A 12,189-nucleotide genomic window follows, 5' to 3' on the forward strand; every position below is an offset into this window, starting at 1 on the left:
TATCTTGCAAAAAGAATTCCCATGCCTCATTGTTTCTATATTCTACTCAACAGTTATCTTAACAAAATGACGAAGTTTCATATAAAATTCATGTCACATAAGTCCTTTTGTAAATCGGCTTGATCATCTTGCTATGGGAGAATAGTTCTTATCCTTTGACGTTAAGCTTCAGTTGTAATGTATTGTGATTACTGATTAGGTTGCAGTAATTAGAATCCGCTTATCTGACAGTAATGGGTACCTATAGAATAGCATTGTAATTTGAAACTGTATTATCTGTTTGCCTGCCCACGAATAATACGATGCAGGAGGTCCCGTATTGATCTTACTGTGGGACCAGACCGATATGTGTAATGGCTCCTCTACACGATGGGCCATCATAATGGCCCACTATTTAAGACAGGCCAGCGTGTAGAGAGGGTAGCGGTGTCGGATGGCTTATGGCGCGGCGGGATGGCGATGGGATGGCCACGGTGTCGGTTTTTCGTCCGCACATCAAAGGTAGAGGGCCATGCAGCGATGGTGCGCACGCACATCTACTCTACACGTGGCCTATTCCATAGATAGTGCGTGCTCTCAACCATCGCATGGTCATCTCGCTGGTCCAGCGCTGGGCCATCGTGTAGAGGTGCCATAAGGGTGGTATATAGAAATAGATTATTCTTGGCATAAAGAAATAGGTAACATGGTATTCCACCTGTCCAATTTCTTAGACTATTTGTACAATGTGTACCTATTTTGTCTCACATTTTGCTTAATGATAGAGTGAGATGCAATTACATCGGACAAACATATTGGACAGATGGAATACGCCCTAAGATTGTCCCATAATAATACCTATTTATACATTTTATTTATTTAATTATTATCGAACTTGAGACTTTGGACATGTAGGGCTGTTTGGAATCGTGGGAATATATCGAACTGATATGATTCGTTAGTTTAATAAGTATGCATTCAGAAAATTTGATAGTAAGTACTTATTGCAATTTACATAAATAAAATTGTCATCATACCTATCAAATAGACCACAGGTATGTAGGGTTGCCAGATCGAAAGGCGCTATTATCGGGAAAAAATATAAATTTTTCGGGATTTTAGGACTTAAGTCGGAAAAAAAAAACATTCATATTAAAGTAATTGTATTAAAAACAACGATATTGTACATTATTGGCACTACGTTAGCTACGCGCTCGACGCGGGTCGCTCGCTCGCTCGACGACAGTTCGGAACATGAAATTATTGTTTTATAACGTGAAGCTATTTTTCGGGACAATTTTCCCTTCGTCGGGAATCGGGAACACATGCTAAAAATCGGGAGAATACCGCCAAATCCCGACCATCTGGCAACCCTACAGGTATGCAATGCATTTGGACTCGAAGTGTAAATTCCCATAGTCCCTAAGTGTGGTATTCGTTGCATCTCACTCTCTCATTAAGCAAAATGTGATACGCAATACACATTGGACAGATGAAATACCACCCTAATGGACACGAAACACTCCACTTTATTATGCCACACATATTCCACACACCCACACTCAAATGTCAACACATTATTCCTATGACAACATTGACAACAAAACAAGTTTTGGCGCCAACATAACGGTCTCATTCCACGAATTACGCAGGCATACCAACGTAGAGAAATTAGATTATAGAGAGTTGGCGCCAAACCAGAGACAACTAGACGATCGACATAGACGTTTCCGCCTTGGTAATCTGAATTTATTTCAACATTTACGACGATAGGGCTTTTTTGAAGGGCTGAATCTATGCCAAGAAAATATGAGAATGTTTATTTTAGCGACAGTAAAGTGGCCCGATGATGTGTTTCGTGGCGCCATCGGCATAACACGTGTTTTTCTGTATTTTTAATTTAGTAATGCGCTTATTCAAAAACGCTGAGCACGAGTTTTAAACATGACGAGTTTTGACTTTTATAGATACTTGGAAAATTAGCGTTGAATTTGAATATTTAAGTTTGCGAAAAAAAGGGTTTTAGAAGACTATGAATGACTATACGAGTAGCAACATCATATACTCTTTGAGCGACATACATAAAGTTACGCCCATTCATAAGAATGGGCATAAAGTTATGATTCCCATGATTTGTAATAACCCCGCGACGATATAATTATGTACTCGTACCTATTAGTAGTTAGCAACGACGGCACAGTTATATTTTACGTATTTTTGTATATTCGCGAGGGCAGACTATGTTGTCATTTTTATAAAAACAAAAAGTGAAAAAATCGCAATGCTGCAATTTACGTCAAAGATATCTCGAATTGCGCTCATGCGGGCTATTTCCGTTACACGTAAGAATGTAAAAATAAAACGTAAACTTGGCACATATTGTAAAATTGTATTCTCGTGCGGTGTTGCAAATAAATTGCGAGTACGCGCGCACGTGATGTACATTACTGGGTTTACTATCTCTTTATAGCCTAGTGCGGATAATTTAATTAAAATGTAGAGCTTCATTCTGAACGCAACTTTAATATATTTACTGTGATAAATGTGATAATATAAGAAATATTTTACATCGAGGATATACAGAGTGATTATGTTATGTCTGATGTGACCATACTCTGAGGGGTGATTATGTACCTAGGTATGTAGCCTACATACCTAGGTACATAATCACCCCTCAGTTGTTCAGTTTAGACCTACATAATGTAGGTCTAAACTGAACAATTTTTGCTATGGAGCAAACCCCGAAATCGCAAAAAAGGATATAATGTTACGTAGAAAGCATTGACGTACCTATGATTCGCCAAAATGTATGAGACAGCTGATTTTTTTTGTGTTTATTTCGGGTTCAGGGTTGACTTCATAGTACAGTGAAACCTGGTTAAGTGGGACCTGGATAAGTGAGAAACCTCTATAGCTGGGACTCATGGTGCGGTCCCGACACTTTAGCACTGAATTACCTCTGTTAGTGAGATAAAACGAACCTCTATAACTGGGATTAGTTGTTGTGATTTTATAGTCACATTTACCTCTATAATTGAGACAGAGAGTGTATTTTACCTCTTTTACTGAGACTATATTTATAAGATTACATTTTCCTAATTGTTTTTTTAGAATTTTATACGAATTACCTCTGTATCTGAGATAACGTCAATCTACGACCTCTCTAACTTGGACTTTATTGATCTATTTCCGTATTATTACTAACTCTTAGTCTATCCACAAATTCCGCATTTGCTTAATTCTGTCTAAACGACTTCAAGTTTCATTTAGTTACTTTATGTAGTTAAAATTATCGAAACGAAAGCTGAAATCTTGTAAAGTAACAAGAATAAACAAATTTTCATTTTATTAATTTCTAAGACGCAATGAAGTCCGTATCAAATTTAATTGAAAAAATCTATCCTTTGGAAAATCATTCAAAATAAATTCAAAGAAATATTTAAACAGACTTAAAAAATATTTAGGGACAAGGATTATTTTACCTAAACATATAAAGATAATTACAAAATACCTTATTAACCACCTCTATAACTGAGATATATCCTCTATTCTCACCTCTATTAATGGGACCCTCTGTAAATGAGACAGAAATTTATTTGTACTTGCCTAACTGAGAGCCTGGGTAAGTGGAATACCTCTTTAAGTGAGACAAATCTGCTCGTCCCTTGAAGTCTCACTTATCCAGGTTTCACTGTAAATGTTTTTTTGTTCAGTATGACCTATATTGACCCCCCAGAGTATTGTCAGACATACAGACAGATACCGAGAGACAGACTTTGCTTATAACATAGTACCAATACCAGATAGCCTTCAACTGTTTTAAATAACCCCTATGTTCAATGATTTTTTATTTAGCTCAAGAAATAATTCAGCGTATTTTATAAAAAAAACCGGACAAGTGCGAGTCGTACTCGCCCACCGAGGGTTCCGTACTTTTTAGTATTTGTTGTTATAGCGGCAACAGAAATACATCATCTGTGAAAATTTCAACTGTCTAGCACACAACTGTCTAGCACGGTTCGTGAGATACAGCCTGGTGACAGACGGACGGACGGACGGACAGCGGAGTCTTAGTAATAGGGTCCCGTTTTACCCTTTGGGTACGGAACCCTAAAAATTATATCTCTGCGTTCCCTTAACTTCATGTTTACGAATTTACGACGCTCATTATTATCTAAAGTGCCATTTACCGATAAATAAGGATAATGTAAATACAATATTTCTTATCTATTCGATTGCATGCGTTCGCTTATCAGAGTCATTGGAGCTTTTATTTACGAGACTTACATCACGGCTTGCTAATCTATGTTACAATGTTCATTGTTAAAATTCATACCTGGTGACGTAAGTAAGGCTTGTCTAGTGGAAATTGTGTTTCTAATTTATAAACTAAAATCTATTACAGTTTTAGGCCCATTTTATTCACAGTTGTATGTACATCAATGACCTTTTTTTTGACCATGGAATTAAACATTTTGGGACACTTTCTCCTATCAGGAATCCTGTGATTCCGAGTCTTAGAAATAAGATAAATATGACCAATATAAAAAAAAAGTTGTGTGCAACTTTAGCTCTGCGTAGTCGGTTAAAAAAGAATACCCGTTCCGCGCGGTTGGTAGCAGTGGCCTTGGCCTTTTACCCTTTCCGCTCCCAAGCGCCATCTATCAAACGTCAGACGCAGCAGCGTGAGTTACGCGGATCGTTCATTCGTTCCGCGTTTTAATTTAGCTTCCACGCTTTTTATTTTATCTGTGTAAAGTTCGATGTACATTTTGAGCAAACTTTGGCCAATATTTGGGGCTACACGGTGAAATAAAATAACAGTTGCTTATACGGCTTATACCTACCTGCTATATAAAACAATGCTAGAATCGGATAAAGCAAACTGCACAAATTGTGCAATGACAAAATATTTCCATTAAAAAAATGACGTTTATTGCGGCAATCCAAACTTTGTTTTTGTCAAAGTCGGTGCAGAGTAAAGTATTTATTTATTGCTAAAAAACGAGTATTGACGAGTTTAACCTCATTCGTTGGCCAATCTATGGCCCACCATAGACAATTGACAAAACCGGATGCCATAAACACTATAAAAAGTTAAACAAAATCGTTGACATCTGTGTGGCTTCGTGTTGTTTTGCGATGGAAAATAATAAAATATGCGTCGCGACTATATTACACAAGTTATACGTATTCAGAATATCGCTGTTGTTACTGCTACGGGAATGGAAGTAAATAAAAGCCGGATAATATAAATGGAGGAAATCGAAAAGTTAGTGCGCTTTATGATTTTATTATGACTTCCTATTGTATCTGTTCCTTATAATTTGAACATTTCTTCGACAGCCGATTTCTCAAAGTTGAAGTTAAATATTTTCACAAACGGTCAGAGTTTAGACATAGGGTAGGGGAACATAATTTCCCAATTTGGTAGACTGAAAACCATAAGAAAAATTTAGAAAACGATTTATTTTTACAGAGAACTAGCGAAGTAGCGACTCGCCCCGGCTTCGCACGGGTTAACAAATTATACACTTAAACCTTCCTCAAGAATCACTCTATTGATAGGTGAAAACCGCATGAAAATCTGTTCAGTAGTTTTTGAGTTTATTGCGATCATATAAACACACAAACAGACAGACGCGGCGGGGGACTTTGTTTTATTTATAAGGTATTGTAGTCTCTTTCTCATGACGTATCGACTATCGAATCGACCTTATATGAAGCATATATTTTATATGTTTTTTAGGTGATATAGATCTACAATGGTCTAAAACAGCGGTCGGCAACCAGCGGCCCGGGCCGCATGCGGCCCGCGAACCTGTCACTTGCGGCCCGCGAGCCTTCCTGGCTATTTTGTATGTAATATTGACAAATGGCATTGTCTGTTAAAATCATAGATATTAACAAAGTGCGGCCCGTGTCCACTTCGTTAACTGCTATGTGGCCCTTGGCTGCTAAAAGGTTGCCGACCGCTGGTCTAAAATATAAAATATGGATTAAGTGCCTATAAGTACCGTAACGTAAAGTCGTGTACACCTATTTTTGGCGCTTTGTTCAAATTGTTCATGTCGATATTAGATCCTTTTTCTCTCTCCAAGTTTTAACATAGATTTGTAACAAATTTTTAAAATTTTTGTTACAATTCTATCACTTTCGTTACGAAACTGTGACGAACCTGTACGGCTACCACCAGTTTTGACATTGACAGATACGCTCGCGTCTACGTAAATTACTTTCTATACATCTCGCTTGCACTAATATGCGAGTACGAGCGAGATGCATAGAAAGTAAGTTACTTAGACGCGAGCGTATCTGTCAATGTCAAAACTGGTGGTAGTGCTTCTGATATAATTCCTCAGTTTTGTGATGATTTTACATTTCACCCTGAAGAAGAACGGATGTAATAATATTTAGCTGTATTAAATAAATACAGGCACATATCAATTTAAATACATATTTTGATAGCGCCAACCTGCCGACTGCCAATTCAATTTGAATAACCATACCCGCATAATCGGAACTGACGATTCAATGAATAAATTATTACTCACAAACAAATTATTAACACCACAATAACGACGAGTTAATCAGAATCTGGAATGACTTAATGACTGAAATAATAATTACCGTTTTCTTAGAAATTCCGACGATTACGTTATTAACATTTTTATTGTTTTTGCTATTTACTATCATTGTTCCGCGGCTTTAATGAGGTAGTTAATTAATGAGACTGACTTTGTCAAGCCGCCTCAACTGTGAGTGCAACGCAACATTCCTTTTAAAGTTGTTGGTAATCTAGTTTTTAGGTTATTAAAGCTGTCATTGTCAATGTTTTTTACGCTCGGACATGCCTTTCATTTCATTTCATTTATTGAATGCCAACCATGGTATTACAAGGTGTTTACATACTATAATAATAACATTATAAAGTACAGCATGGACCCTGCTAGGGCGTGACAAATCTTAAAATATAACTTAACCTAGGAAAAAAAAAAAAAAAAATTTACACTTAAAACTAATACATATTTTCAGCTCCGTCATTCATATATTCTTCGAGAGTGTAAAAAGCTTTAGATAATAAATATTGTTTTAATTTTGTAACAAAAATAGTGTATTTCTCTTCAGCTACTATTAGTACAGCGGCCAGAGGGGCTTATACACTGGTTGATGTGACTGGACAGTATCGTACCGACGAGTGGTACCGTTGTGTTCGGCAGAGTTTACTGAGTACGAAATAAGAACTCGTCACTTCCTAAGACTGTGGAGGGGATAACTGTGACGTCACAAAGATGGCGGTCCCGGATTTCAAAGTTTGGATAATTACTCGGCAAGTTATTATCAGATTTTTAAAAATGAGGTGTCCTATGATAGCTGATGAAATGTAGAATAAAACATGCCATATAACTAATAGTGTAATTTAATTAATATTTTTTTTATTTACAAAAATCCGAAAATTTTACATTGGGCCTTTTTTTGTAGCCCAAAAAACACAATGTAAACGGCCACATAGATGAAAAATATGTCATATAAATCATTTAGATACATAAATAACCTATACGTTTCTTTTTGAATTTTGTAAATCGGATAATAAATAAGTAAACTACGATGATTTTACCGCAGGCGCGGCGCATCGCACGGCGCGCGCTCTGGTACTTGGAGGCGCGACTGAGAGGGCTGTATTGTATAGTGTAGATCAAAAACTACTTAACGTTTTTTAAAATATGATATATCATATCAAAGATATTAAAATAACCAAAAAAATGTGGGTGTAACTGGTGCTTATCATCTCATAAACAAGTATCTGGAAATAAACAAACAATAAAAATAACAAAAAACTCTACACTTTATTTATTAATTAAATAAAGATAATTAGTGAGAACTAATCAAAATATTTTATTTAGTACTTATTAGTTTTAGTTTTAATTTAGTTTTATTTTATAGATAAGTTAGTTTATTTTATTTTTAATGTTTGTATCTACCTTATAAATAAACATTAAAAATCAAAATAATAATTGAACCAAATGAATGATATTTTAAGCATAAGTAGCCTGGCAAGCGATTTATCCAACATTTCTATGCAATTCACAATAAATTATGATAACTTAATATAGAAGTTTTTACGAACTATAAGTAATTAAAATAATGTTTGTTTTATCATTACTTGGCTAAAATTACTTGTATCCAGGTTATTAAAAAAGTCTACACTACAATTGAAATACGTAAAAAAAAACTATCTACCTACGCATTCCCTAGATGTATAAGAGTAACTGAATATGTTTGCGTATGTTTTATTGTATTTTTCCTAAATGTGAGGAATTTTATGTGACATACTGATGTTTGAGACTGTTGAAAGTTTATTTTTACGAAAAAGTGTCGATTGGACTCGTTGTATTATATGCCAATCAAGAGGTAATCTAAATAAAACCGGGCAAGTGCGAGTCGGACTCGCGCACGAAGGGTTCCGTACCATAATGCAAAAAAAAAACGGAAAAAAATGCAAAAAGAAAACGGTCACCCATCCAAGTACTGACCACGCCCGACGTTGCTTAACTTTGGTCAAAAATCACGTTTGCTGTATGGGAGCCCCACTTAAATCTTTATTTTATTCTGTTTTTAGTATTTGTTGTTATAGCGGCAACAGAAATACATCATCTGTGAAAATTTCAACTGTCTAGCTATCACGGTTCGTGAGATACAGCCTGGTGACAGACAGACGGACGGACGGACGGACAGCGAAGTCTTAGTAATAGGGTCCCGTTTTACCCTTTGGGTACGGAACCCTAAAAATGTGTCTGAAAACAGTTTACGGCGTTTTGAGGAATCATTAAATTCACGCAAAAAGTTCCTTGATTTGTCATCACAGGATTTATTTGAGCGGCTTGATGGTAAGTAAATATTAAGTTTTATTCAAGCTATTAATAGTACATTTTTGTCGAGGCTCGGAAGAAGCCTTCCAGCCGAGTCATTTATACTGCTTTACTCAAAAATGGTGCAAGAATCTGACTTTGGCCGTTCTGGGGAACTTAATGAACCTCAACTCCAAAAGGCTGAGAAATTCGTGATTGAGATGTATATTAATAAAAAGCCGGCCCTTAAAAATATTAACAACATTAATGATTTGAGGGCAGCTTTGTTCTCGAACGTCAGGGAACTGGATAAATTGCCGCCTACAAAGGATGTGCTTCTTCACCACCTACAAAGAGCGAACTTCCAGGCATTCTGCTGGTATACTGCGGATAAGACCATACAGAACTTACCTGCGCCTCTTGATAGCGGGTGGAGGATGTCGGAAGAGTGCTTGCGGCCCATAACATCATCTAGACCACCAATAAAGTTAAGGGATTTAGAGCTTATTTCATGTAACTGTAAGACTGGTTGCCGAAATTCTCGTTGTGGCTGTGCTTCAAGAAAACAAAAATGTTTAAAAGATGTTTGCCATCTCGGAGAGCAGTGTTACAATCAGTACAATTTTGAATAATATTAATTTTTAATTAATTTAATTTGATATAGGTGTACGTATCAGATCCCATACTACCATTATGAAAATTTAGTAATAAAGTGAGGCTATGGCGATCAGTGAGACATTTTTGTATAATATTTTAAATATGGTTTTCATATTTGAAACTGTTTTTCAAGGTATAAATGAATTAAAGCGACTGGTTTTTGTGATTATTGTTTATAAATTATATTTATTTACTGATGTGACAAGCACCAGATAACAAGAACATTTTGGAAATTTTTCATCTTTCTTCTAAGTAGCGTTCTCAGTCGCGCCTCCAAGTATCCGAGCGCGCGCCGTGCGATGCGCCGCGCCTGCGGTAAAATCATCGTAGTTTACTTATTTATTATCCGATTTATAAAATTCAAAAAGAAACGTATAGGTTATTTATGTATCTAAATGATTTATATGACATATTTTTCATCTATGTGGCCGTTTACATTGTGTTTTTTGGGCTACAAAAAAAGGCCCAATGTAAAATTTTCGGATTTTTGTAAATAAAAAAAATATTAATTAAATTACACTATTAGTTATATGCCATGTTTTATTCTACATTTCATCAGCTATCATAGGACACCTCATTTTTTAAAATCTGATAATAACTTGCCGAGTAATTATCCAAACTTTGAAATCCGGGACCGCCATCTTTGTGACGTCACAGTTATCCCCTCCACAGTCTTAGGAAGTGACGAGTTCTTATTTCGTACTCAGTAAACTCTGCCGAACACAACGATACCACTCGTCGGTACGATACTGTCCAGTCACATCAACCAGTATATAAGCCCCTCTGGCCGCTGTACTATATGTGACTAGGTAAGTTATTGTAGACTTTCATCGACATGGAATGTGGTCCGTTCGAGATCATTTTGAGTTTGGCTATTCCAATCGGCACCAGTTTGTTCCTTGGCCTCAAGTTATGGTTTCCTTTACAAAGGTCTTTAGCTTGGGTATAGAGATAAAAATATTTCCGCACGAATTTGCATGACTCGAGAATGTACAAGGATGTCAGTGTTAGTATTTTGAGTTTAATAAAATGGGGTCTACATGATTCGTCCACGTATATATTGCTCAAAATTGTAATGCATCTTTTTTGGATTAAGAATAAGTCAGGGGCATTAGTACTATCGCCCCATAAAATAATGCCGTATTGTAACCACGCTTGCGCAAATGCATGATAAGCGGAAGTTGCTGTAGTTAGGTCCGAGGTTTTTTTAATTTCTTTCAGGGCGTAAGTAAATTGGGATAACTTTGAAGAAATCTAATCTATATGGTTTTTCCAATTTAAATGCTGATCAATTTGAATACCAAGCAGAGAGCATGTTTTAACAACCTCCAGTTTGGTGTCGTTATAGGATATTTCGGTTTCTAACGCTGTTCTTTGGTGAGGCCTGAACTCGATTAAGTTTGTTTTTGATAAATTTATGCATAGGTTATGTTCGCTCAGCCAAGTTGACATGACATTCAGAGTAGATTCCAACTTATCAGTTAGCACAGTACTGGTTAGGCAAGGCAGTACAAGAGATATGTCGTCCGCATAGAGGAAACACTCTGCGTCATTTACGTAGAGTAAAAACAAGATGCATCCAAGTACGCTTCCTTGGGGTATAGAACACGTCGTTACTATTTTGTTCGATCGTACTTTAGTTACAGTATTGCTTATGGTATTGAAGTGATCCACTTCAACAATCTGTTCACGATTTTGTAGATATGATTCGAACCAATCTCGAGCCACTCCGCGTATACCAATGCCGACGAGTTTCTCTAACAGAATGTTATGTTGGACCCTGTCGTAGGCTTTACTCATATCGACGAGTAGGCCGAATGCATGTTGTTTAGTATCGATTATTCTTAAAGTTTCCTGGGTGAATTTAAAGACAGTCAGGGTCGTGGACCTTTGCTTCCTAAAACCGTATTGGCAATCATTAAATATATTAAATTTGTTACAAAAGGATGTAACTCGGTTTGCCATGACCGATTCGTATATTTTTGAAAAGGTACTTAATAAAGCGATGGGACGATACTGTCCTGGGTCAGTTAAGTCGCCTTTTTTAGGAACAGGTTTTATAAGAGAGTTTTCCAATAATGCAGGGAATTTTCCAGCAAAGAATGATTGGTTGACTAAGTAAGTTAGAGGATGAGTGAGTTCTCTGGCGCAGTGTTTTACTAGTCTTGGGGGGACTTCATCAATTCCATGGCTAATTTTATTTTTTAGCTTTAGTATACATTTGTAGACTTCGGATGGCTGAACCGGTGACAGAAAAAATGAGTTAGTACACGGGTTAAGAACACGACGGCCACAAGGTACATCATTTGTCGAGTGTGCTCCAACTGACGCAAAGTACGTATTAAAAGTGTTCGCTACAGTAGCAGGGTCGCTAGTTAAAATACCATTGATTGAGAGGTTCATTTGGGGTTGAATTTGTGATTTTACCTTTTTAGTTTTTTCAGATATTATTTTCCACGTGGTTTTTACTTTATTATCCGAATTCTTTATTCTTCTTATATTTTCTAGTTTTTTAGATGCATGCCTCCCGTTGACCAATACGGCCACCACGATTGTCACTAACCTCTGACACTGACAAATCCGCTAACGTCTGCGTCACTTACTTTCTATACATCTCGCTCGCACTAATATGCCAGTACGAGCAAGATGCATAGAAAGTATGTTACGCCATTGATATAGAATAAGAACTGGATACCCAATCAGC

General features: G+C 36.6%; 1 protein-coding gene across 1 annotated transcript in view; it reads left to right on the plus strand.

Annotated features, from left to right (window-relative positions):
* The window catches only part of LOC134800353 (nuclear receptor corepressor 2-like), a 112,294-nt gene that overhangs the window by 32,793 nt on the left and 67,312 nt on the right, over positions 1–12,189 (plus strand). The gene's annotated exons all lie outside the window — the stretch shown is intronic.

Source organism: Cydia splendana, chromosome 19 (genome assembly GCF_910591565.1).
Source record: "Cydia splendana chromosome 19, ilCydSple1.2, whole genome shotgun sequence".
Lineage (NCBI taxonomy): Eukaryota > Metazoa > Arthropoda > Insecta > Lepidoptera > Tortricidae > Cydia > Cydia splendana.